Source organism: Chiloscyllium plagiosum, unplaced genomic scaffold, assembly GCF_037043375.1.
Source record: "Chiloscyllium plagiosum isolate Xiang-an unplaced genomic scaffold, Cpla_swu_hap1 HiC_scaffold_20, whole genome shotgun sequence".
NCBI lineage: Eukaryota > Metazoa > Chordata > Chondrichthyes > Orectolobiformes > Hemiscylliidae > Chiloscyllium > Chiloscyllium plagiosum.
Window position 1 is genome coordinate 77,145,620 of NW_028270158.1, and position 26,078 is coordinate 77,171,697.

The window sequence follows — 26,078 nt, forward strand, 5'->3', positions numbered from 1 at the left end:
TGAGAGAGGTTGAGGAGGATGAGGGCGGTGGGAGAGAGAGGGTGAGAGAGAGAAGGATGAGGGGGGTGAGAGAGAGGGTGAGAGAGAGGGGTTTTGGAGAGAGAGAGGGTTTGAGAGAGCGAGAGAGAGCGGGCGAGAGAGAGAGAGGAGAAAGAGGGGAGTGAGAGAGAGAGGATGAGAGAGAGGGGTTGAGAGAGAGAGGGGGTTTGAGAGAGCGATAGAGAGCGGGTGAGGGAGAGCGGGTGAGAGAGACAGAGGTGGACGAGGGGGTGATAGAGAGAGGGTGAGAGTGAGGGTTTGAGAGAGAGGGGAGGTTTGAGAGAGCGAGAGAGAGCGGGTGAGAGAGAGAGAGAGGAGGATGAGGGGGGTGACAGAGAGGGTGAGAGAGAGCGGTTGAGAGAGAGGGGAGGTTTGAGAGAGCGAGAGAGAGCGGGTGAGAGAGAGAGAGAGGAGGATGAGGGGGGTGACAGAGAGGGTGAGAGCGAGGGGTTGAGAGAGAGGGGATGTTTGAGAGAGCGAGAGAGCGGGTGAGAGAGAGAGGAGGATGAAGGGGATGAGAGAGAGGGTGAGAGAGAGGAGTTTTAGAGTGAGGGGGGTTTGACAGAGCGAGTGAGAGCGGGTAAGAGAGAGAGAGGAGGATGAGGGGGTGAGAGAGGGTGTGAGAGAAGATGTTTGAGAGAGTAAGAGAGAGCGGGTGAGAGAGAGAGAGGAGGATGAGGGGAGTGAGAGAGAGAGGGTGAGAGAGAGCAGTTGAGAGAGAGGGGAGGTTTGAGAGAGCGAGAGAGAGCGGGTGAGAGAGAGAGAGAGGAGGATGAGGGGGGTGACAGAGAGGGTGAGAGCGAGGGGTTGAGAGAGAGGGGGTGTTTGAGAGAGCGAGAGAGCGGGTGAGAGAGAGAGGAGGATGAAGGGGATGAGAGAGAGGGTGAGAGAGAGGAGTTTTAGAGTGAGGGGGGTTTGACAGAGCGAGTGAGAGCGGGTAAGAGAGAGAGAGGAGGATGAGGGGGGTGAGAGAGGGTGTGAGAGAAGATGTTTGAGAGAGTAAGAGAGAGCGGGTGAGAGAGAGAGAGGAGGATGAGGGGAGTGAGAAAGAGAGGGTGAGAGAGAGCGGTTGAGAGAGAGGGGAGGTTTGAGAGAGCGAGAGAGAGCGGGTGAGAGAGAGAGAGAGGAGGATGAGGGGGGTGACAGAGAGGGTGAGAGCGAGGGGTTGAGAGAGAGGGGGTGTTTGAGAGAGCGAGAGAGCGGGTGAGAGAGAGAGGAGGATGAAGGGGATGAGAGAGAGGGTGAGAGAGAGGAGTTTTAGAGTGAGGGGGGTTTGACAGAGCGAGTGAGAGCGGGTAAGAGAGAGAGAGGAGGATGAGGGGGTGAGAGAGGGTGTGAGAGAAGATGTTTGAGAGAGTAAGAGAGAGCGGGTGAGAGAGAGAGAGGAGGATGAGGGGAGTGAGAGAGAGAGGGTGAGAGAGAGCGGTTGAGAGAGAGGGGAGTTTTGAGAGAGCGAGGAGGATGAGGGGGGTGAGAGAGAGAGGGTGAGAGCGAGGGATTTTAGAGTGAGAGGAGGCTTGAGAGAGCGAGTGAGAGCGTGTGTGTGAGAGAGAGAGAGGGGAATGAGTGGGGGTGAGAGAGAGGGTGAGAGAGAGGGGGCTTGAGAGAGCGAGAGAGAGCGGGTGAGGAGAGAGAGGAGGAGGAGGGGGTTGATAGAGAGAGGGTGAGAGAGAGGGGTTGAGACAGAGAGGGATTTTGAGAGAGCGAGAGAGAGCGGGTGAGAGAGGTTGAGGGGGATGGGGGCGTGAGAGAGAGAGGGTGAGAGAGAGGGATTTTGGAGAGAGAGAGGGTTTTAGAGAGCGAGAGAGAGCGGGTGAGAGAGAGGAGGATGACGGGCATGAGAGAGAGAGGGTGAGAGAGGGGGGTTGAGAGAGAGAGGGGGGGTTTGAGAGAGCGAGAGAGCGCGGGTGAGAGAGAGAGGAGGATGAGGGAAATATGAGAGTGAGGGTGAGAGAGACGGGTTGAGAGAGAGAGGGGGTTTGAGAGAGAGAGAGAGAGAGCGGGTGAGAGAGAGAGAGGTGGATGAGGGGGGTGGGAGAGGGTGTGAGAGAAGGTGTTTGAGAGAGCAAGAGAGAGCGGGTGAGAGAGAGGAGTTTTAGAGAATGAGGGGGGTGAGAGAAACAGGGTGGGAGAGGGGTTGAGAGAGAGAGGGGCTTTGAGAAAGCGAGAGAGAGCGGGTGAGAGAGAGAGGAGGATGAGGGTGGTGAGAGAAAGAGGGTGAGAGAGAGGAGTTTTAGAGAGAGAGGGGGTTTTAGAGAGCGAGAGAAAGCGGGTGAGAGAGAGAGAGAGGAGAATGAGGGGAGTGAGAGAGAGAGGGTGAGAGAGAGGGGTTGAGAGAGAGGGGGTTTGAGAGAGCGAGAGAGAGCGGGTGAGAGAGAGGCAGAGAGAGAGGAGGATGAGGGGGGTGAGAGAGGGAGAGGGTGAGAGAGAGGGGTTTAGAGAGAGAGGGGGTTTGAGAGAGCGAGAGAGAGCGGGTGAGAGAGAGTGAGTAGGATGAGGCCGGTGAGAGAGAGAGAAGGATGAGGGGGGTGAGAAAGAGGGTGAGAGAGAGGGGTTTTAGAGAGAGAGGGGGTTTGAGAGAGCGAGAGAGAGCGGGTGTGAGAGAGAGGAGGATGAGGGGTATGAGAGAGAGAGGGTGAGAGAGAGTGGTTGAGAGAGAGAGGGTGTTTGAGAGAGCGAATGAGAGCGGGTGAGAGGGAGCGGGAGAGAGAGAGAGGAGGATGTTGGGGGTGAGAGAGAGAGGGTGAGAGAGAGTGGTTTTAGAGAGAGAGGGGGTTTGAGAGAGCGAGAGAGCGGGTGAGAGAGAGAGAGTGGAGAATGAGGGGGGTGAGAGAGAGAGGGTGAGAGAGAGGGGTTGAGCGAGAGAGGGGTTTGAGAGAGCGAGTGAGAGCGGGTGAGAGAGAGGAGGATGAGAGGGGTGAGAGAGGGTGTGAGAGAAGGAGTTTGAGAGAGCAAGAGAGCGCAGGTGAGAGAGAGAGAGGAGGATGAGGGGGGTGAGAGAGAGACGGTGAGAGACAGGAGTTGAGAGAGAGAGCGTTTGAGAGAGCGACAGAGAGCGGGTGAGAGAGAGTGAGGATGATGAGGGGGGTGAGAGAGAGAGCGAGGGTGAGAGAGAGGGGTTTTAGAGAGAGAGGGGTGAGAGAGAGCGAGTGAGAGAGAGAGTGGAGCATGAGGGGCTGGACTAGAGAGGGTGAGAGAGAGAGGGGTGTTCGAGAGAGAGGGGTTTTCGAGCGAGAGAGAGCGGGTGAGAGAGAGAGAGGAGGATGAGGGCGAGTGAGAGAGAGAGGTTGAGAGAGAGGGGGTTTGAGAGAGCGAGAGAGAGAGGGTGAGAGAGGTTGAGGAGGATGAGGGCCGTGGGAGAGAGTGGGTGAGAGAGAAGGGTTGAGGGGCTGGACTAGAGAGGGTGAGAGAGAGTGGTTTTAGTGAGAGAGGGGTTTGAGAGAGCGAGAGAGAGCGGGTGAGAGAGGTTGAGGAGGATGAGGACCGTGGGAGAGAGTGGGTGAGAGAGAGAGAGGAGGATGAGGGGGGTGAGAGAGAGGGGCTTTGGAGAGAGAGAGGGTTTGAGAGAGCGAGAGAGAGCGGGTAAGAGAGGTTGAGGAGGATGAGGGCGGTGGGAGAGAGAGGGTGAGAGAGAGAGAGGAGGATGGGGGGTGAGAGAGAGGGTGAGAGAGAGGGTTTTTGGAGAGAGAGAGGGTTTGAGAGAGCGAGAGAGAGTGGGTGAGAGAGAGGAGGATGAGGGGCGTGAGAGAGAGAGGATGAGAGAGAGGGGTTGAGAGAGAGAGGGGGTTTGAGAGCGCGATAGAGAGCGGGTGAGAGAGCGGTTGAGAGTCAGAGAGGAGGACGGGGGGTGATTGAGAGAGGGTGAGAGTGAGGGGTTGAGAGAGAGAGGGTGTTTGAGAGAGCGAGTGAGAGCGGGTAAGAGAGAGAGAGGAGGATGAGGGGGGTGAGAGAGGGTGTGAGAGAAGGTGTTTGAGAGAGCAAGAGAGCGGGTGAGAGAGAGGAGGATGAGGGGAGTGAGAGAGAGAGGGTGAGAGATAGGGGTTGAGAGAGAGGGGAGGATTGAGAGAGCGAGACAGAGCGGGTGAGAGAGAGAGAGAGGAGGATGAGGGGTATGAGAGAGAGAGGGTGAGAGAGAGGGGTTTTAGAGTGAGAGGGGGATTGAGAGAGCGAGAGAGAGCGTGTGTGAGAGAGAGAGGAGAATGAGGGGGTGAGAGAGAGCGGGTGAGACAGAGGGGTTTTAGAGAGAGAGGAGGTTTGAGAGAGCGAGAGAGAGCGGGTGAGAGAGAGGGGTTTTAAAGAGAGAGGGGGTTTGAGAGAGCGGGTGAGAGAGAGAGAGAGGAGGATGGGGGGAGAGAGTGAGGGTGAGAAAGAGGGGTTTTAGAGAGAGCGGGGGTTTAAGAGAGCGAGAGAGCGTGGTTGAGAGAGGTTGAGGAGGATGTGGGCGGTGAGAGCGAGAGGGTGAGAGAGAGAGAGGAGGATGAGGGTGGTGAGAGAGAGAGAAGATGAGAGAGAGGGGTTGAGAGAGAGGGGGTTTGAGAGAGCGAGAGAGAGCGGGTGAGAGGGAGAGAGAGGAGGATGAAGGGGGTGAGAGAGAGAGCGTGAGAGAGAGGGGTTTTAGAGAGAGAGGGTGTTTGAGAGAGCGAGAGAGAGCAGGTGAGAGAGAGAGAGAAGAGGATGAGCGGGGTGAGAGAGAGAGTGTGAGAGAGGGGTTGAGAGAGAGAGGGGTTTGAGAGAGCGAGAGAGAGTGGGTGAGAGAGAGAGAGGAGGATGAGGGTGGTGAGAGAGAGAGAGGGTGAGAGAGAGGGGTTTTAGAGAGAGGGGCTTTGAGAGAGCTAGAGAGAGCGGGTGAGAGAGAGAGAGGAGGATGAGGGGAGAGAGAGAGAGTGTGTGAGAGCGGTTGAGAGAGAGAGAGGGGTTTGAGAGAGCGAGAGAGGGGGTTTTAGAGAGAGAGAGGAGGATGAGGGGGTGAGAGAGAGAGGGTGAGAGAGATGGGTTATAGAGAGAGACGGGATTTGAGAGAGCGAGAGAGAGCGGGTGAGAGAGAGAGGAGGATGAGGGGGGTGAGATAGAGAGGGTGAGAGAGAGGGGTTTTAGAGAGAGAGGGGGTTTGAGAGAGCGAGAGGGAGCGGTGAGAGAGAGAGAGGAGGATGAGGGGGTGAGAGAGGGAGAGAGGGTGAGAGAGAGGGGTTTTAGAGGTAGGAGGTTTGAGAGAGAGAGAGATTGCGGGTGAGAGAGAGAGAGGAGGATGAGGGGAGAGAGAGAGAGTGTGTGAGAGCGGTTGAGAGAGAGAGAGGGGTTTGAGAGAGCGAGAGAGGGGGTTTTAGAGAGAGAGAGGAGGATGAGGGGGTGAGAGAGAGAGGGTGAGAGAGATGGGTTATAGAGAGAGACGGGATTTGAGAGAGCGAGAGAGAGCGGGTGAGAGAGAGAGAAGGATGAGGGGGGTGAGATAGAGAGGGTGAGAGAGAGGGGTTTTAGAGAGAGAGGGGTTTTGAGAGAGCGAGAGGGAGCGGTGAGAGAGAGAGAGGAGGATGAGGGGGTGAGAGAGGGAGAGAGGGTGAGAGAGAGGGGTTTTAGAGGTAGGAGGTTTGAGAGAGCGAGAGATTGCGGGTGAGAGAGACAGAGGTGGACGAGGGGGTGATAGAGAGAGGGTGAGAGTGAGGGTTTGAGATAGAGGGGAGGTTTGAGAGAGCGAGAGAGAGCGGGTGAGAGAGAGAGAGAGGAGGATGAGGGGGGTGACAGAGAGGGTGAGAGCGAGGGGTTGAGAGAGAGGGGGTGTTTGAGAGAGCGAGAGAGCGGGTGAGAGAGAGAGGAGGATGAAGGGGATGAGAGAGAGGGTGAGAGAGAGGGGTTTTAGAGTGAGAGGGGGTTTGAGAGAGCGAGTGAGAGCGGGTAAGAGAGAGAGAGGAGGATGAGGGGGGTGAGAGAGGGTGTGAGAGAAGATGTTTGAGAGAGTAAGAGAGAGCGGGTGAGAGAGAGAGAGGAGGATGAGGGGAGTGAGAGAGAGAGGGTGAGAGAGAGCGGTTGAGAGAGAGGGGAGGTTTGAGAGAGCGAGAGAGAGCGGGTGAGAGAGAGAGAGAGGAGGATGAGGGGGGTGAGAGAGAGAGGGTGAGAGCGATGGGTTGAGAGAGAGGGGGGTATGAGAGAGCGAGAGAGAGCGGGTGAGAGAGAGAGGAGGATGAGGGGATGAGAGAGAGAGGGTGAGAGAGAGGGTTTTTCGAGTGAGAGGAGGCTTGAGAGAGCGAGTGAGAGCGTGTGTGTGAGAGAGAGAGAGGGGAATGAGTGGGGGTGAGAGAGAGAGGGTGAGAGAGAGGGGGCTTGAGAGAGCGAGAGAGAGCGGGTGAGGAGAGAGAGGAGGAGGAGGGGGTTGATAGAGAGAGGGTGAGAGAGAGAGGGGTTGAGAGAGAGAGGGATTTTGAGAGAGCGAGAGAGAGCGGGTGAGAGAGGTTGAGGGGGATGGGGGCGTGAGAGAGAGAAGGTGAGAGAGAGGAATTTTGGAGAGAGAGGGTTTGAGAGAGCGAGAGAGAGCGGGTGAGAGAGAGGAGGATGACGGGCATGAGAGAGAGGGTGAGAGAGGGGGGTTGAGAGAGAGAGAGAGGGGGTTTGAAAGAGCGAGAGAGCGCGGGTGAGAGAGAGAGGAGGATGAGGGAAATATGAGAGTGAGGGTGAGAGAGAGGGGTTGAGAGAGAGAGGGGGTTTGAGAGAGAGAGTGAGAGCGGGTGAGAGAGAGAGGTGGATGAGGGGGGTGGGAGAAGGTGTGAGAGAAGGTGTTTGATAGAGCAAGAGAGAGCGGGTGAGAGAGGAGTTTTAGAGAGAGAGGAGGTTTGAGAGAGCGAGAGAGAGCGGGTGAGAGAGAGGGGTTTTAAAGAGAGAGGGGGTTTGAGAGAGCGGGTGAGAGAGAGAGAGAGGAGGATGGGGGGAGAGAGTGAGGGTGAGAAAGAGGGGTTTTAGAGAGAGCGGGGGTTTAAGAGAGCGAGAGAGCGTGGTTGAGAGAGGTTGAGGAGGATGTGGGCGGTGAGAGCGAGAGGGTGAGAGAGAGAGAGGAGGATGAGGGTGGTGAGAGAGAGAGAAGATGAGAGAGAGGGGTTGAGAGAGAGGGGGTTTGAGAGAGCGAGAGAGAGCGGGTGAGAGGGAGAGAGAGGAGGATGAAGGGGGTGAGAGAGAGAGCGTGAGAGAGAGGGGTTTTAGAGAGAGAGGGTGTTTGAGAGAGCGAGAGAGAGCAGGTGAGAGAGAGAGAGAAGAGGATGAGCGGGGTGAGAGAGAGAGTGTGAGAGAGGGGTTGAGAGAGAGAGGGGTTTGAGAGAGCGAGAGAGAGTGGGTGAGAGAGAGAGAGGAGGATGAGGGTGGTGAGAGAGAGAGAGGGTGAGAGAGAGGGGTTTTAGAGAGAGGGGCTTTGAGAGAGCTAGAGAGAGCGGGTGAGAGAGAGAGAGGAGGATGAGGGGAGAGAGAGAGAGTGTGTGAGAGCGGTTGAGAGAGAGAGAGGGGTTTGAGAGAGCGAGAGAGGGGGTTTTAGAGAGAGAGAGGAGGATGAGGGGGTGAGAGAGAGAGGGTGAGAGAGATGGGTTATAGAGAGAGACGGGATTTGAGAGAGCGAGAGAGAGCGGGTGAGAGAGAGAGGAGGATGAGGGGGGTGAGATAGAGAGGGTGAGAGAGAGGGGTTTTAGAGAGAGAGGGGGTTTGAGAGAGCGAGAGGGAGCGGTGAGAGAGAGAGAGGAGGATGAGGGGGTGAGAGAGGGAGAGAGGGTGAGAGAGAGGGGTTTTAGAGGTAGGAGGTTTGAGAGAGAGAGAGATTGCGGGTGAGAGAGAGAGAGGAGGATGAGGGGAGAGAGAGAGAGTGTGTGAGAGCGGTTGAGAGAGAGAGAGGGGTTTGAGAGAGCGAGAGAGGGGGTTTTAGAGAGAGAGAGGAGGATGAGGGGGTGAGAGAGAGAGGGTGAGAGAGATGGGTTATAGAGAGAGACGGGATTTGAGAGAGCGAGAGAGAGCGGGTGAGAGAGAGAGAAGGATGAGGGGGGTGAGATAGAGAGGGTGAGAGAGAGGGGTTTTAGAGAGAGAGGGGTTTTGAGAGAGCGAGAGGGAGCGGTGAGAGAGAGAGAGGAGGATGAGGGGGTGAGAGAGGGAGAGAGGGTGAGAGAGAGGGGTTTTAGAGGTAGGAGGTTTGAGAGAGCGAGAGATTGCGGGTGAGAGAGACAGAGGTGGACGAGGGGGTAATAGAGAGAGGGTGAGAGTGAGGGTTTGAGATAGAGGGGAGGTTTGAGAGAGCGAGAGAGAGCGGGTGAGAGAGAGAGAGAGGAGGATGAGGGGGGTGACAGAGAGGGTGAGAGCGAGGGGTTGAGAGAGAGGGGGTGTTTGAGAGAGCGAGAGAGCGGGTGAGAGAGAGAGGAGGATGAAGGGGATGAGAGAGAGGGTGAGAGAGAGGGGTTTTAGAGTGAGAGGGGGTTTGAGAGAGCGAGTGAGAGCGGGTAAGAGAGAGAGAGGAGGATGAGGGGGGTGAGAGAGGGTGTGAGAGAAGATGTTTGAGAGAGTAAGAGAGAGCGGGTGAGAGAGAGAGAGGAGGATGAGGGGAGTGAGAGAGAGAGGGTGAGAGAGAGCGGTTGAGAGAGAGGGGAGGTTTGAGAGAGCGAGAGAGAGCGGGTGAGAGAGAGAGAGAGGAGGATGAGGGGGGTGAGAGAGAGAGGGTGAGAGCGATGGGTTGAGAGAGAGGGGGGTATGAGAGAGCGAGAGAGAGCGGGTGAGAGAGAGAGGAGGATGAGGGGATGAGAGAGAGAGGGTGAGAGAGAGGGTTTTTCGAGTGAGAGGAGGCTTGAGAGAGCGAGTGAGAGCGTGTGTGTGAGAGAGAGAGAGGGGAATGAGTGGGGGTGAGAGAGAGGGGTGAGAGAGAGGGGGCTTGAGAGAGCGAGAGAGAGCGGGTGAGGAGAGAGAGGAGGAGGAGGGGGTGATAGAGAGAGGGTGAGAGAGAGAGGGTTGAGAGAGAGAGGGATTTTGAGAGAGGAGAGAGAGAGCGGGTGAGAGAGGTTGAGGGGGATGGGGGCGTGAGAGAGAGAAGGTGAGAGAGAGGAATTTTGGAGAGAGAGGGTTTGAGAGAGCGAGAGAGAGCGGGTGAGAGAGAGGATGATGACGGGCATGAGAGAGAGGGTGAAGAGGGGGGGTTGAGAGAGAGAGAGAGGGGTGTTGAAAGAGCGAGAGAGCGCGGGTGAGAGAGAGAGAGGATGAGGAAATATGAGAGTGAGGGTGGGTGAGAGAGAGGGGTTGAGAGAGAGAGGGGGTTTGAGAGAGAGAGTGAGAGCGGGTGAGAGAGAGAGGTGGATGAGGGGGGTGGGAGAGGGTGTGAGAGAAGGTGTTTGATAGAGCAAGAGAGAGCGGGTGAGAGAGGAGTTTTAGAGAATGAGGGGGGTGAGAGAAACAGGATGGGAGAGGGGTTGAGAGAGAGAGGGGGTTTGAGAAAGCGAGAGAGAGCGGGTGAGAGAGAGAGGAGGATGAGGGTGGTGAGAGAGAGAGGGTGAGAGAGAGGAGTTTTAGAGAGAGAGGGGTTTTAGAGAGCGAGAGAAAGCGGGTGAGAGAGAGAGAGGAGAATGAGGGGAGTGAGAGAGAGAGGGTGAGAGAGAGGGGTTGAGAGAGAGGGGGTTTGAGAGAGCGAGAGAGAGCGGGTGAGAGAGAGGCAGAGAGAGAGGAGGATGAGGGGGGTGAGAGAGGGAGAGGGTGAGAGAGAGGGGTTTAGAGAGAGAGGGGGTTTGAGAGAGCGAGAGAGTGCGGGAGAGAGAGAGTGAGTAGGATGAGGCCGGTGAGAGAGAGAGGAGGATGAGGGGGGTGAGAGAGAGAGGGTGAGAGAGAGGGGTTTTAGAGAGGGAGGGGGTTTGAGAGATCGAGGGAGAGCGGGTGTGAGAGAGAGGAGGATGAGGGGTATGAGAGAGAGAGGGTGAGAGAGAGTGGTTGAGAGAGAGAGGGTGTTTGAGAGAGCGAATGAGAGCGGGTGAGAGGGAGCGGGAGAGAGAGAGAGGAGGATGAGGGGGGTGAGAGAGAGAGGGTGAGAGAGAGTGGTTTTAGAGAGAGAGGGGGTTTGAGAGAGCGAGAGAGCGGGTGAGAGAGAGAGTGACGAATGAGGGGGGTGAGAGAGAGAGGGTGAGAGAGAGGGGTTGAGCGAGAGAGGGGTTTGAGAGAGCGAGTGAGAGCGGGTGAGAGAGAGGAGGATGAGAGGGGTGAGAGAGGGTGTGAGAGAAGGAGTTTGAGAGAGCAAGAGAGCGCGGGTGAGAGAGAAAGAGGAGGATGAGGGGGGTGAGAGAGAGACGGTGAGAGACAGGAGTTGAGAGAGAGAGCGTTTGAGAGAGCGACAGAGAGCGGGTGAGAGATAGTGAGGATGATGAGGTGGGTGAGAGAGAGAGCTAGGGTGAGAGAGAGGGGTTTTAGAGAGAGAGGGGTGAGAGAGAGCGAGTGAGAGAGAGAGTGGAGCATGAGGGGCTGGACTAGAGAGGGTGAGAGAGAGAGGGGTTTTAGAGAGAGAGGGGTTTTCGAGCGAGAGAGAGCGGGTGAGAGAGAGAGAGGCGGATGAGGGCGAGTGAGAGAGAGAGGTTGGGAGAGAGGGGGTTTGAGAGAGCGAGAGAGAGCGGGTGAGAGAGGTTGAGGAGGATGAGGGCCGTGGGAGAGAGTGGGTGAGAGAGAAGGGTTGAGGGGCTGGACTAGAGAGGGTGAGAGAGAATGGTTTTAGTGAGAGAGGGGTTTGAGAGAGCGAGAGAGAGCGGGTGAGAGAGAGAGGAGGATGAGGGGGATGAGAGAGAGAGGGTGAGAGAGAGGGGTTTTAGAGTGAGAGGAGGCTTGAGAGAGCGAGTGAGAGCGTGTGTGTGAGAGAGAGAGAGGGGAATGAGTGGGGGTGAGAGAGAGAGGGTGAGAGAGAGGGGGCTTGAGAGAGCGAGAGAGAGCGGTTGAGGAGAGAGAGGAGGAAGAGGGGGTTGATAGAGAGAAGGTGTGAGAGAGAGGGGTTGAGAGAGAGAGGGATTTTGAGAGAGCGAGAGAGAGCGGATGTGAGAGAGAGGAGGATGAGGGGTATGAGAGAGAGAGGGTGAGAGAGAGTGGTTGAGAGAGAGAGGGTGTTTGAGAGAGCGAATGAGAGCGGGTGAGAGGGAGCGGGAGAGAGAGAGAGGAGGATGAGGGAAATATGAGAGTGAGGGTGAGAGAGAGGGGTTGAGAGAGAGAGAGGGGGTTTGAGAGAGAGAGAGAGCGGGTGAGAGAGAGAGAGGTGGATGAGGGGGGTGGGAGAGGGTGTGAGAGAAGGTGTTTGAGAGAGCAAGAGAGAGCGGGTGAGAGAGGAGTTTTAGAGAATGAGGGGGGTGAGAGAAACAGGGTGGGAGAGGGGTTGAGAGAGAGAGGGGGTTTGAGAAAGCGAGAGAGAGCGGGTGAGAGAGAGGAGGATGAGGGTGGTGAGAGAGAGAGGGTGAGAGAGAGGAGTTTTAGAGAGAGGGGGGGTTTTAGAGAGCGAGAGAAAGCGGGTGAGAGAGAGAGGAGAATGAGGGGAGTGAGAGAGAGAGGGTGAGAGAGAGGGGTTGAGAGAGAGGGGGTTTGAGAGAGTGAGAGAGAGCGGGTGAGAGAGAGGCAGAGAGAGAGGAGGATGAGGGGGGTGAGAGAGGGAGAGGGTGAGAGAGAGGGGTTTAGAGAGAGAGGTGGTTTGAGAGAGCAAGAGAGTGCGGGAGAGAGAGAGTGAGTAGGATGAGGCCGGTGAGAGAGAGAGGAAGATGAGGGGGGTGAGAGAGAGGGGATTTAGAGAGAGAGGGTGTTTGAGAGAGCGAGAGAGAGCGGGTGTGAGAGAGAGGAGGATGAGGGGTATGAGAGAGAGAGGGTGAGAGAGAGTGGTTGAGAGAGAGAGGGTGTTTGAGAGAGCGAATGAGAGCGGGTGAGAGGGAGCGGGAGAGAGAGAGAGGAGGATGAGGGGGGTGAGAGAGAGAGGGTGAGAGAGAGTGGTTTTAGAGAGAGAGGGGTTTGAGAGCGCGAGAGAGCGGGTGAGAGAGAGTGGAGAATGAGGGGGGTGAGAGAGAGATGGTGAGAGAGAGCGGTTTGAGAGAGCGAGTGAGAGCGGGTGAGAGAGAGGAGGATGAGAGGGGTGAGAGAGGGTGTGAGAGAAGGAGTTTGAGAGAGCAAGAGAGCGCGGGTGAGAGAGAAAGAGGAGGATGAGGGGGGTGAGAGAGAGACGGTGAGAGACAGGAGTTGAGAGAGAGAGCGTTTGAGAGAGCGACAGAGAGCGGGTGAGAGAGAGTGAGGATGATGAGGGGGTGAGAGAGAGAGCGAGGGTGAGAGAGAGGGGTTTTAGAGAGAGAGGGGTGAGAGAGAGCGAGTGAGAGAGAGAGTGGAGCATGAGGGGCTGGACTTGAGAGGGTGAGAGAGAGAGGGGTTTTAGAGAGAGAGGGGTTTTCGAGCGAGAGAGAGCGGGTGAGAGAGAGAGAGGAGGATGAGGGCGAGTGAGAGAGAGAGGTTGAGAGAGAGGGGGTTTGAGAGAGCGAGAGAGAGCGGGTGAGAGAGGTTGAGGAGGATGAGGACCGTGGGAGAGAGTGGGTGAGAGAGAGAGAGGAGGATGAGGGGGGTGAGAGAGAGGGGTTTTGGAGAGAGAGGGTTTGAGAGAGCGAGAGAGAGCGGGTGAGAGAGGTTGAGGAGGATGAGGGCGGTGGGAGAGAGAGGGTGAGAGAGAGAGAGGAGGATGGGGGGGTGAGAGAGAGGGTGAGAGAGAGGGTTTTTGGAGTGAGAGAGGGTTTGAGAGAGCGAGAGAGAGCGGGTGAGAGAGAGGAGGATGAGGGGCGTGAGAGAGAGAGGATCAGAGAGAGGGGTTGAGAGAGAGAGGGGTTTTGAGAGCGCGATAGAGAGCGGGTGAGAGAGAGCGGTTGAGAGTCAGAGAGGAGGACGGGGGGGGTGATAGAGAGAGGGTGAGAGTGAGGGGTTGAGAGAGAGAGGGTGTTTAAGAGAGCGAGTGAGAGCGGGTAAGAGAGAGAGAGGAGGATGAGGGGGGTGAGAGAGGGTGTGAGAGAAGGTGTTTGAGAGAGCAAGAGAGCGGGTGAGAGAGAGGAGGATGAGGGGAGTGAGAGAGAGGGTGAGAGAGAGGGGTTGAGAGAGAGGGGAGTTTTGAGAGAGCGAGAGAGAGCGGGCGAGAGAGAGAGGAGGATGAGGGGGTGAGAGAGAGACGGTGAGTGCGAGGGGTTGGGGGGGGTTTGAGAGAGCGAGAGAGAGCGGGTGAGAGAGAGAGAGGAGGCTGAGGGGTATGAGAGAGAGAGGCTGAGAGTGAGGGGTTTTAGAGTGAGAGGGGAATTGAGAGAGCGCGAGAGAGCGTGTGTGAGAGAGAGAGGAGAATGAGGGGGTGAGAGAGAGAGGGTGAGACAGAGGAGTTTTAGAGAGAGAGGAGGTTTGAGAGAGCGAAAGAGAGCGGTTGAGAGAGAGAGGAGGATGAGGGGGATGAGAGAGAGTGGGTGAGACAGAGGGGTTTTAGAGAGAGAGGAGGTTTGAGAGAGCGAGTGAGCGGGTGAGATAGAGAGAGGTGGAGGAGCGGGGTGAGATAGGGAGGGTGAGAGAGAGGGGTTTTAGAGAGAGAGGAGTTTTGAGAGAGCGAGAGAGAGTGTGTGATAGAGAGAGGAGGATGAGGTGGGTGAGAGGGAGAGAGAGGGTGAGAGAGAGGGGTTTTAAAGAGAGAGGGGGTTTGAGAGAGCGGGTGAGAGAGAGAGAGAGGAGGATGATGGGGAGAGAGTGAGAGGGTGAGAAAGAGGGGTTTCAGACAGCGAGAGAGCGTGGTTGAGAGAGGTTGAGGAGGATGTGGGCGGTGAGAGAGAGAGGGTGAGAGAGAGAGAGGAGGATGAGGGTGGTGAGAGAGAGAGGATGAGAGAGAGGGGTTGAGAGAGAGGGGTTTTGAGAGAGCGAGAGAGAGCGGGTGAGAGGGAGAGAGAGGAGGATGAGGGGGCGAGAGAGAGAGGGTGAGAGAGAGGGGTTATAGAGAGCAACGGGGTTTGAGAGAGCGAGAGAGAGCGTGTGAGTGAGAGAGAGGAGGATGAAGGGGGTGAGAGAGAGAGCGTGAGAGAGAGGGGTTTTAGAGAGAGAGGGTGTTTGAGAGAGCGAGAGAGAGCAGGTGAGAGAGAGAGAGAAGAGGATGAGCGGGGTGAGAGAGAGAGTGTGAGATAGGGGTTGAGAGAGAGAGGGGTTTGAGAGAGCGAGAGAGAGTGGGTGAGAGAGAGAGACGAGGATGAGGGTGGTGAGAGAGAGATAGAGGGTGAGAGAGAGGCGTTTTAGAGAGAGGGGCTTTGAGAGAGCTAGAGAGAGCGGGTGAGAGAGAGAGAGAAGGATGAGGGGAGAGAGAGAGAGTGTGTGAGAGCTGTTGAGAGAGAGGGGTTTGAGAGAGCGAGAGAGAGGGGGTTTTAGAGAGAGAGTGGAGGATGAGGGGGTGAGAGAGAGAGGGTGAGAGAGAGGGGTTATAGAGAGAGACGGGATTTGATAGAGCGAGAGAGAGCGGGTGACAGAGAGAGGAGGATGAGGGGGGTGAGAGAGAGAGGGTGAGAGAGAGGGGTTTTAGAGAGAGAGGGGGTTTGAGAGAGCGAGAGGGAGCGGTGAGAGAGAGAGAGGAGGATGAGGGGGTGAGAGAGGGAGAGAGGGTGAGAGAGAGGGTTTTTAGAGGTAGTAGGTTTGAGAGAGCGAGAGATTGCGGGTGAGAGAGACAGAGGTGGACGAGGGGGTGATAGAGAGAGGGTGAGAGTGAGGGTTTGAGAGAGAGGGGAGGTTTGAGAGAGCGAGAGAGAGCGGGTGAGAGAGAGAGAGAGGAGGATGAGGGGGTGACAGAGAGGGTGAGAGCGAGGGGTTGAGAGAGAGGGGGTGTTTGAGAGAGCGGGTGAGAGAGAGAGGAGGATGAAGGGGATGAGAGAGAGGGTGAGAGAGAGGGGCTTTAGAGTGAGAGGGAGTTTGAGAGAGTGAGTGAGAGCGGGTAAGAGAGAGAGAGGAGGATGAGGGGGTGAGAGAGGGTGTGAGAGAAGATGTTTGAGAGAGTAAGAGAGAGCGGGTGAGAGAGAGAGGAGGATGAGGGGAGTGAGAGAGAGAGGGTGAGAGAGAGCGGTAGAGAGAGAGGGGAGGTTTGAGAGAGCGAGAGAGAGCGGGTGAGAGAGAGAGAGAGGAGGATGAGGGGGGTGAGAGAGAGAGGGTGAGAGCGAGGGGTTGAGAGAGAGGGGGGTTTGAGAGAGCGAGAGAGAGCGGGTGAGAGAGAGAGGAGGATGAGGGGGATGAGAGAGAGAGGGTGAGAGAGACGGGTTTTAGGTTGAGAGGAGGCTTGAGAGAGTGAGTGAGAGCGTGTGTGTGTGAGAGAGAGACAGGGGAATGAGTGTGGGTGCGAGAGAGAGGGTGAGAGAGAGGGGGCTTGAGAGAGCGAGAGAGAGCGGGTGAGGAGAGAAAGGAGGAGGAGGGGTTGATAGAGAGAGGGTGAGAGAGAGAGGGGTTGAGAGAGAGAGGGATTTTGAGAGAGCGAGAGAGAGCGGGTGAGAGAGGTTGAGGGGGATGGGGTCGTGAGAGAGAGAGGGTGAGAGAGAGGGATTTTGGAGAGAGAGAGGGTTTGAGAGAGCGAGAGAGAGCGGGTAAGAGAGAGGAGGATGACGGGCATGAGAGAGAGAGGGTGAGAGAGGGGGGTTGAGAGAGAGAGAGAGAGGGGGTTTGAGAGAGCGAGAGAGCGCGGGTGAGAGAGAGAGGAGGATGAGGGAAATATGAGAGTGAGGGTGATTGAGAGGGGTTGAGAGAGAGAGGGGGTTTGAGAGAGAGAGAGAGCGGGTGAGAGAGAGAGAGGTGGATGAGGGGGGTGGGAGAGGGTGTGAGAGAAGGTGTTTGATAGAGCAAGAGAGAGCGGGTGAGAGAGAGGAGTTTTAGAGAATGAGGGGTGTGAGAGAAACAGGGTGGGAGAGGGGTTGAAAGAGAGCGGGGTTATGAGAAAGCGAGAGAGAGCGGGTGAGAGAGAGAGGAGGATGAGGGTGGTGAGAGAGAGAGGGTGAGAGAGAGGAGTTTTAGAGAGAGGGGGGTTTTAGAGAGCGAGAGAAAGCGGGTGAGAGAGAGAGAGAGGAGAATGAGGGGAGTGAGAGAGAGAGGGTGAGAGAGAGGGGTTGAGAGAGAGGGGGTTTGAGAGAGCGAGAGAGAGCGGGTGAGAGAGAGGCAGAGTGAGAGGGGGATGAGGGGGGTGAGAGAGGGAGAGGGTGAGAGAGAGGGGTTTAGAGAGAGAGGGGGTTTGAGAGAGCGAGAGAGTGCGGGAGAGAGAGAGTGAGTAGGATGAGGCCGGTGAGAGAGAGAGGTGGATGAGGGGGGTGAGAGAGAGAGGGTGAGAGAGAGGGGTTTTAGAGAGAGAGGGGGTTTGAGAGAGCGAGAGAGAGCGGGTGTGAGAGAGAGGAGGATGAGGTGTATGAGAGAGAGAGGGTGAGAGAGAGTGGTTGAGAGAGAGAGGGTGTTTGAGAGAGCGAATGAGAGCGGGTGAGAGGGAGCGGGAGAGAGAGAGAGGAGGATGAGGGGGGTGAGAGAGAGAGGGTGAGAGAGAGTGGTTTTAGAGAGAGAGGGGGTTTGAGAGCGCGAGAGAGCGGGTGAGAGAGAGAGTGGAGAATGAGGGGGGAGAGAGAGAGGGTGAGAGAGAGGGGTTGAGCGAGAGAGGGGTTTGAGAGAGCGAGTGAGAGCGGGTGAGAGAGAGGAGGATGAGAGGGGTGAGAGAGGGTGTGAGAGAAGGAGTTTGAGAGAGCAAGAGAGCGCGGGTGAGAGAGAGAGAGGAGGATGAGGGGGGTGAGAGAGAGACGGTGAGAGACAGGAGTTGAGAGAGAGAGCGTTTGAGAGAGCGACAGAGAGCGGGTGAGAGAGAGTGAGGATGATGAGGGGGGAGAGAGAGAGAGCGAGGGTGAGAGAGAGGGGTTTTAGAGAGAGAGGGGTGAGAGAGAGCGAGTGAGAGAGAGAGTGGAGCATGAGGGGCTGGACTAGAGAGGGTGAGAGAGGGGTTTTAGAGAGAGAGGGGTTTTCGAGCGAGAGAGAGCGGGTGAGAGAGAGAGTGGAGGATGAGGGCGAGTGAGAGAGAGAGGTTGAGAGAGAGGGGGTTTGAGAGAGCGAGAGAGAGCGGGTGAGAGAGGTTGAGGAGGATGAGGGCCGTGGGAGAGAGTGGGTGAGAGAGAAGGGTTGAGGGGCTGGACTAGAGAGGGCGAGAGAGAGTGGTTTTAGTGAGAGAGGCGTTTGAGAGAGCGAGAGAGAGCGGGTGAGAGAGGTTGAGGAGGATGAGGACCGTGGGAGAGAGTGGGTGAGAGAGAGAGAGGAGGATGAGGGGGGTGAGAGAGAGGGTTTTTGGAGAGAGAGAGGGTTTGAGAGAGCGAGAGAGAGCGGGTGAGAGAGTTTGAGGAGGATGAGGGCGGTGGGAGAGAGAGGGTGAGAGAGAGAGGAGGATGGGGGGGTGAGAGAGAGGGTGAGAGAGAGGGTTTTTGGAGAGAGAGAGGGTTTGAGAGAGCGAGAGAGAGCGGGTGAGAGAGAGGAGGATGAGAGAGAGGGGTTGAGAGAGAGAGGGGGTTTGAGAGCGCGATAGAGAGCGGGTGAGAGAGAGCGGTTGAGAGTCAGAGAGGAGGACGGGGGGGTGATAGAGAGAGGGTGAGAGTGAGGGGTTGAGAGAGAGAAGGTGTTTGAGAGAGCGAGTGAGAGCGGGTAAGAGAGAGAGAGGAGGATGAGGGGGGTGAGAGAGGGTGTGAGAGAAGGTGTTTGAGAGAGCAAGAGAGCGGGTGAGAGAGAGGAGGATGAGGGGAGTGAGAGAGAGAGGGTGAGAGAGAGGGGTTGAGAGAGAGGGGAGGTTTGAGAGAGCGAGAGAGAGCGGGTGAGAGAGAGAGAGGAGGATGAGGGGGTGAGAGAGAGACGGTGAGTGCGAGGGGTTGAGAGAGAGGGGGGGTTTGAGAGAGCGAGAGAGAGCGGGTGAGAGAGAGAGAGGAGGATGAGGGGTATGAGAGAGAGAGGGTGAGAGAGAGGGGTTTTAGAGTGAGAGGGGGATTGAGAGAGCGAGAGAGAGCGTGTGTGAGAGAGAGAGGAGAATGAGGGGGTGAGAGAGAGAGGGTGAGACAGAGGGGTTTTAGAGAGAGAGGAGGTTTAAGAGAGCGAAAGAGAGCGGTTGAGAGAGAGAGAGGAGGATGAGGGGGATGAGAGAGAGTGGGTGAGACAGAGGGGTTTTCGAGAGAGAGGAGGTTTGAGAGAGCGAGAGACAGCGGGTGAGAGAGAGCGAGGAGGAGGAGCGGGGTGAGATAGAGAGGCTGAGAGAGAGGGGTTTTAGAGAGAGAGGAGGTTTGAGAGAGCGAGAGAGAGTGGGTGAGAGAGAGAAGAGGATGAGTGGGGTGAGAGAGAGAGGGTGAGAGAGGGGTTGAGAGAGAGAGGGGGTTTGAGAGAGCGAGAGAGAGCGGGTGAGAGGGAGAGAGAGGAGGATGAGGGGGGTGAGAGGGAGAGAGAGGGTGAGAGAGAGGGGTTTTAAAGAGAGAGGGGGTTTGAGAGAGCGGGTGAGAGAGAGAGAGAGGAGGATGAGGGGGAGAGAGTGAGAGGGTGAGAAAGAGGGGTTTTAGAGAGAGAGGGGGTTTTAGAGAGTGAGAGAGCGCGGTTGAGAGAGGTTGAGGAGGATGAGGGTGGTGAGAGAGGGAGGGTGAGAGAGAAAGAGGAGGATGAGGGTGGTGAGAGAGAGAGGATGAGAGAGAGGGTTTGAGAGAGAGAGGGGGTTTGAGAGAGCGAGGGAGAACTGGTGAGAGGGAGAGAGAGGAGGATGAGGGGGCGAGAGAGAGAGGGTGAGAGAGAGGGGTTATAGAGAGCAACGGGGTTTGAGAGAGCGAGAGAGAGCGGGTGAGAGAGAGAGAGAGGAGGATGAAGGGGGTGAGAGAGGGTGAGAGAGAGGGGTTTTAGAGAGAGAGGGCTTTGAGAGAACGAGAGAGAGCGGGTGAGTGAGAGAGAGAAGAGGATGAGCGGGGTGTGAGAGAGAGGGTGAGAGAGGGGTTGAGAGAGAGAGGGGGTTTGAGAGAGCGAGAGAGAGTGGGTGAGAGAGAGCGAGGAGGATGAGGGTGGTGAGAGAGAGAGGGTGAGAGAGAGGGGTTTTAGAGAGAGAGGGGGTTTGAGAGAGCGAGAGAGAGCGGGTGAGAGAGAGCGAGGATGATGAGCGGGGTGAGATAGAGAGGGTGAGAGAGAGGGGTTTTAGAGAGAGAGGAGGTTTGAGAGAGCGAGAGAGAGCGGGTTAGAGAGAGAGGAGGATGAGGGGGTGTGAGAGAGAAGGTGAGAGAGAGAAGAGGATGAGGGTGGTGAGAGAGAGGGTGAGAGAGAGGGGTTTTAGAGAGAGAGGGGGTTTGAGAGAGCGAGAGAGAGCGGGTGAGAGAGAGAAGAGGATGAGTGGGGTGAGAGAGGGGTTGAGAGAGAGAGGGGGTTTGAGAGAGCGAGAGAGAGCGTGTGAGAGGGAGAGAGAGGAGGATGAGGAGGTGAGAGAGAGAGAGGGTGAGAGAGAGGGGTTATAGAGAGCAACGGGGTTTGAGATAGCGAGAGAGAGCGGGTGAGAGAGAGAGAGAGGAGGATGAAGGGGTGAGAGAGAGAGGGTGAGAGAGAGGGGTTTTAGAGAGAGAGGGGTTAGGGAGAGCGAGAGAGTGCGGGTGAGAGAGAGAGAGAAGAGGATGAGCGGGGTGAGAGAGAGAGTGTGAGAGAGGGGTTGAGAGAGAGAGGGGGTTTCAGAGAGCGAGAGAGAGTGGGTGAGAGAGAGAGAGGAGGATGAGGGTGGTGAGAGAGAGAGAGAGGGTGAGAGAGAGGGGTTTTAGAGAGAGGGGCTTTGAGAGAGTGAGAGAGAGCGGGTGAGAGAGAGAGAGTAGGATGAGGGGGGTGAGATAGAGAGAGAGGGGTTTGAGAGAGCGGGTTAGAGAGAGAGGAGGACAAGGGGGTTGAGAGACAGAGGGTGTTTGTGAGAGCGAGAGAGAACGGGTGAGAGAGAGAGACATGATGATGAGGGGTATGAGAGAGAGAGGGTGAGAGAGAGGGGTTTTAGAGTGAGAGGGGGCTTGAGAGAACGAGAGAGAGCGTGTGAGAGAGAGAGAGGAGAATGAGGGGGTGAGAGAGAGAGAGGGTGAGACAGAGTGCTTTTAGAGAGAGAGAAGGTTTGAGAGAGCGAAAGAGAGCGGGTGAGAGAGAGAGAGAGGGGGATGAGGGGGATGAGAGAGAGAGGGTGAGAGAGGGGTTTTAGAGAGAGAGGGGGTTTGAGAGAGCGAGAGAGAGCGGGTGAGTGAGAGCGAGGATGATGAGCGGGGTGAGATAGAGAGGGTGAGAGAGAGGGGTTTTAGAGAGAGAGGAGGTTTGAGAGAGCGAGAGAGAGCGGGTTAGAGAGAGAGGAGGATGAGGGGGTGTGAGAGAGAAGGTGAGAGAGAGAAGAGGATGAGGGGGTTGTGAGAGAGAGGGTGAGAGAGAAAGGGTTTAGAGAGAGAGGGTGTTTGAGAGAGCGAGAGAGAACGGGTGAGAGAGAGAGAGAGGAGGTTGAGCGGGGTGAGAGAGAGAGGGTGAGAGAGAGGGTTTGAGAGAGAGCGGGGGTTTGAGAGCGTGAGTGAGAGCGGGTGAGAGAGAGTGAGGAGGATGAGGGGGGTGAAAGAGAGAGGGTGAGAGCAAGGGGTTGAGAGAGAGGGGATTTGAGAGCAAGAGAGAGAGTGGGTGATAGAGAGAGGAGGATGAGGGGGGTGAGAGAGAGGGTGAGAGAGAGGGGTTTTAAAGAGAGAGGGGGTTTGAGAGAGCGGGTGAGAGAGAGAGAGAGGAGGATGAGGGGGGTGAGAGTGAGAGGGTGAGAGAGAGGGGTTGAGAGAGAGAGGGTGTTTGAGAGAGCGAGAGAGAGAGGGTGAGAGAGAGGGGTTATAGAGAGCAACGGGGTTTGAGAGAGCGAGAGAGAGCGGATGAGAGAGAGAGAGGAGGATGAAGGGGGTGAGAGAGAGAGGGTGAGAGAGAGGGGTTTTAGAGAGAGAGTGGGTTTGACAGAGTGAGAGAGAGCGGGTGAGAGAGAGAGAGAAGAGGATGAGGGGTGTGAGATAGAGAGAGAGGGGTTTGAGAGAGCGGGTTAGAGAGAGAGGAGGACAAGGGGGTTGAGAGACAGAGGGTGTTTGTGAGAGCGAGAGAGAACGGGTGAGAGAGAGAGACATGATGATGAGGGGTATGAGAGAGAGAGGGTGAGAGAGAGGGGTTTTAGAGTGAGAGGGGGCTTGAGAGAGCGAGAGAGAGCGTGTGAGAGAGAGAGAGGAGAATGAGGGGGTGAGAGAGAGAGAGGGTGAGACAGAGTGCTTTTAGAGAGAGAGAAGGTTTGAGAGAGCGAAAGAGAGCGGGTGAGAGAGAGAGAGAGGGGGATGAGGGGGATGAGAGAGAGAGGGTGAGAGAGGGGTTTTAGAGAGAGAGGGGGTTTGAGAGAGCGAGAGAGAGCGGGTGAGAGAGAGCGAGGATGATGAGCGGGGTGAGATAGAGAGGGTGAGAGAGAGGGGTTTTAGAGAGAGAGGAGGTTTGAGAGAGCGAGAGAGAGCGGGTTAGAGAGAGAGGAGGATGAGGGGGTGTGAGAGAGAAGGTGAGAGAGAGAAGAGGATGAGGGGGTTGTGAGAGAGAGGGTGAGAGAGAAAGGGTTTAGAGAGAGAGGGTGTTTGAGAGAGCGAGAGAGAACGGGTGAGAGAGAGAGAGAGGAGGTTGAGCGGGGTGAGAGAGAGAGGGTGAGAGAGAGGGTTTGAGAGAGAGCGGGGGTTTGAGAGCGTGAGTGAGAGCGGGTGAGAGAGAGTGAGGAGGATGAGGGGGGTGAAAGAGAGAGGGTGAGAGCAAGGGGTTGAGAGAGAGGGGATTTGAGAGCAAGAGAGAGAGTGGGTGATAGAGAGAGGAGGATGAGGGGGGTGAGAGAGAGGGTGAGAGAGAGGGGTTTTAAAGAGAGAGGGGGTTTGAGAGAGCGGGTGAGAGAGAGAGAGAGGAGGATGAGGGGGGTGAGAGTGAGAGGGTGAGAGAGAGGGGTTGAGAGAGAGAGGGTGTTTGAGAGAGCGAGAGAGAGAGGGTGAGAGAGAGGGGTTATAGAGAGCAACGGGGTTTGAGAGAGCGAGAGAGAGCGGATGAGAGAGAGAGAGGAGGATGAAGGGGGTGAGAGAGAGAGGGTGAGAGAGAGGGGTTTTAGAGAGAGAGGGGGTTTGAGAGAGTGAGAGAGAGCGGGTGAGAGAGAGAGAGAAGAGGATGAGGGGGGTGAGAGAGATAGGGTGAGAGAGGGGTTGAGAGAGAGAGGGGGTTTGAGAGAGCGAGAGAGAGTGGGTGAGAGAGAGAGAGGAGGATGAGGGTGGTGAGAGAGGGAGATGGTGAGAGAGAGGGGTTTTAGAGAGAGAGGGGTTTGAGAGAGCTAGAGAGAGCGGGTGAGAGAGAGAGTGGAGGAGGAGGGGAGAGAGAGAGAGTGTGTGAGAGCGGTTGAGAGAGAGAGGGGTTTGAGAGAGCGAGAGAGAGGGGGTTTTAGAGAGAGAGAGGAGGATGAGGGGGTGAGAGAGAGGGTGAGAGAGGGGTTATAGAGAGAGACGGGATTTGAGAGAGCGAGAGAGAGCGGGTGAGAGAGAGGCGTTTGAGAGAGCGAGAGAGTGGGGGTTTTAGAGAGAGAGAGAAGGATGAGGGGGTGAGAGAGAGAGGGTGAGAGAGAGGGGTTATTGAGAGAGACGGGATTTGAGAGAGCGAGAGAGAGCGTGTGAGAGAGAGAGAGGAGGATAAGGGGGATGAGAGAGAGGGTGAGAGAGAGGGATTTTAGAGAGAGATGGGTTTGAGATAGCGAGAGAGAGCGGATGAGAGAGAGAGAGGAGGATGAGGGGGTGAGAGAGGGAGAGAGGGTGAGAGAGAGGGGTTTTAGAGGTAGGAGGTTTGAGAGAGCGAGAGATTGCGGGTGAGAGAGAGAGAGAGGAGGATGAGGGGTGTGAGAGAGAGGGGTTTAGAGAGAGAGGGGGTTTGAGAGAGTGAGAGAGAGCGAGTGAGAGAGAGGAGGATGAGGGGAGTGAGAGAGAGAGGGTGAGAGAGAGGGGTGTTTAGAGAGAGAGGGGAGGATGAGGGGGTGAGAGAGAGGGTGAGAGAGAGGGGTTATAGAGAGAGACGGGATTTGAGAGAGCGAGAGTGAGCGGGTGAGAGAGAGAGAGGAGGATGAGGGGGTGAGAGAGAGAGGGTGAGAGAGAGGGGTTTTAGAGAGAGAGGGGGTTTGAGAGAGCGAGAGAGAGAGCGGGTAAGAGAGAGAGAGGAGGATGAGGGTGTGAGAGAGGGATAGAGGGTGAGAGAGAGGGGTTTTAGAGGTAGGAGGTTTGAGAGAGCGAGAGAGAGCCGGTGAGAGAGAGAGAGGAGGATGAGGGGAGCGAGAGAGAGAGGGTGAGAGAGAGGGGTATAGAGAGAGACAGGGTTTGAGAGAGCGAGACAGAGCGGGTGAGAGAGAGAGAGGAGGATGAGGGGGGTGAGAGAGAGAGGGTGAGAGAGAGGGATTTGAGAGTGAGAGGGGGTTTGAGAGAGCGAGAGAGAGCGGGTGAGAGAGAGAGAGGAGGATGAGGGGGTGAGAGAGAGAGAGGGTGAGAGAGAGGGGTTTTAGAGAGTGAGGAGGTTTGAGAGAGTGAGAGAGAGCGGGTGAGAGAGAGAGAGGAGGATGTGGGGGGTGAGAGAGAGAGGGTGAGAGAGAGGGGTTTTAGAGAGAGAGGGGGTTTGAGAGAGTGAGAGAGAGCGGGTGAGAGAGAGAGAGGAGGATGAGGGGGGTGAGATAGAGAGAGAGGGGCTTGAGAGAGCGAGAGAGAGCGGGTTAGAGAGAGAGGAGGACGAGGGGGTTGAGAGAGAGAGGGTGACAAAGAAAGGGTTTAGAGACAGAGGGTGTTTGTGAGAGCGAGAGAGAACGGGTGAGAAAGAGAGAGGAGGATGAGGGGGTGAGAGAGAGAGGGTGAGAGCGAGGGGTTGAGAGAGAGGGGGGTTTGAGAGAGCGAGAGAGAGCGTGTGTGAGAGAGAGAGGAGAATGAGGGGGTGAGAGAGAGAGGGTGAGACAGAGGGCTTTTAGAGAGAGAGGAGGTTTGGGAGAGCGAAAGAGAGCGGGTGAGAGAGAGAGGAGGATGAGCGGGATGAGAGAGAGAGGGTGAGAGAGAGGGGTTTTAGAGAGAGAGAGGGGGTTTGAGAGAGCGAGAGAGAGCGGGTGAGAGAGAGAGGGGATGATGAGCGGGGTGAGATAGAGAGGGTGAGAGAGAGGGGTTTTAGAGAGAGAGAGGAGGTTTGAGAGAGCGAGAGAGAGCGGGTTAGAGAGAGAGGAGGATGAGGGGGTGTGAGAGAGAAGGTGAGAGAGAGAGAAGAGGATGAGGGGTTTGTGAGAGAGAGGGTGAGAGAGAAAGGGTTTAGAGAGAGAGGGTGTTTGAGAGAGCGAGAGAGAACGGGTGAGAGAGAGAGAGGAGGTTGAGCGGGGTGAGAGAGAGAGGGTGAGAGAGAGGGTTTGAGAGAGAGAGGGGGTTTGAGAGCGCGAGTGAGAGCGGGTGAGAGAGAGTGAGGAGGATGAGGGGGGTGAGAGAGAGAGGGTGAGAGCAAGGGGTTGAGAGAGAGAGGGGATTTGAGAGTACGAGAGAGAGTGGGTGATAGAGAGAGGAGAATGAGGGGGGTGAGAGAGAGAGAGAGGGGCTTGAGAGAGCGAGAGAGAGCGGGTTAGAGAGAGAGGAGGACGAGGGGGTTGAGAGAGAGAGGGTGACAAAGAAAGGGTTTAGAGACAGAGGGTGTTTGTGAGAGCGAGAGAGAACGGGTGAGAAAGAGAGAGGAGGATGAGGGGGTGAGAGAGAGAGGGTGAGAGCGAGGGGTTGAGAGAGAGGGGGGTTTGAGAGAGCGAGAGAGAGCGTGTGTGAGAGAGAGAGGAGAATGAGGGGGTGAGAGAGAGAGGGTGAGACAGAGGGCTTTTAGAGAGAGAGGAGGTTTGGGAGAGCGAAAGAGAGCGGGTGAGAGAGAGAGGAGGATGAGCGGGATGAGAGAGAGAGGGTGAGAGAGAGGGGTTTTAGAGAGAGAGAGGGGGTTTGAGAGAGCGAGAGAGAGCGGGTGAGAGAGAGAGAGGGGATGATGAGCGGGGTGAGATAGAGAGGGTGAGAGAGAGGGGTTTTAGAGAGAGAGAGGAGGTTTGAGAGAGCGAGAGAGAGCGGGTTAGAGAGAGAGGAGGATGAGGGGGTGTGAGAGAGAAGGTGAGAGAGAGAGAAGAGGATGAGGGGTTTGTGAGAGAGAGGGTGAGAGAGAAAGGGTTTAGAGAGAGAGGGTGTTTGAGAGAGCGAGAGAGAACGGGTGAGAGAGAGAGAGGAGGTTGAGCGGGGTGAGAGAGAGAGGGTGAGAGAGAGGGTTTGAGAGAGAGAGGGGGTTTGAGAGCGCGAGTGAGAGCGGGTGAGAGAGAGTGAGGAGGATGAGGGGGGTGAGAGAGAGAGGGTGAGAGCAAGGGGTTCAGAGAGAGAGGGGATTTGAGAGCACGAGAGAGAGTGGGTGATAGAGAGAGGAGGATGGGTGGGTGAGAGAGAGAGAGAGGGTGAGAGAGGGGGTTTTAAAGAGAGAGGGGGCTTGAGAGAGCGGGTGAGAGAGAGAGAGGAGGATGAGGTGGGTGAGAGTGAGAGGGTGAGAGAGAGGGGTTTTAGAGAGAGAGGGGTTTGAGAGAGCGAGAGAGAGCGGGTGAGAGAGAGAGAGAGGAGGATGAGGGGGTGAGAGAGGGAGAGAGGGTGTGAGAGAGGGGTTTTAGAGGTAGGAGGTTTGAGAGAGCGAGAGATTGCGGGTGAGAGAGAGAGAGGAGGATGAGGGGGGTGAGAATGAGAGGGTGAGAGAGAGCGGTTTTAGAGAGAGAGGGAGTTTGAGAGAGCGAGAGAGAGCGCGGTTGAGAGAGGTTGAGGAGGATGAGGGGGTGAGAGAGGGAGAGAGGGTGAGAGAGAGGGGTTTTAGAGGTAGGAGGTTTGAGAGAGCGAGAGAGAGCGGGTGAGAGAGAGAGAGGAGGATGAGGGGAGTGAGAGAGAGAGGGTGAGAGAGAGGGGTTGAGAGAGAGAGGGGGTTTGAGAGAGCGAGAGAGAGCGGGTGAGAGAGAGAGAGAGGAGGATGAGGGG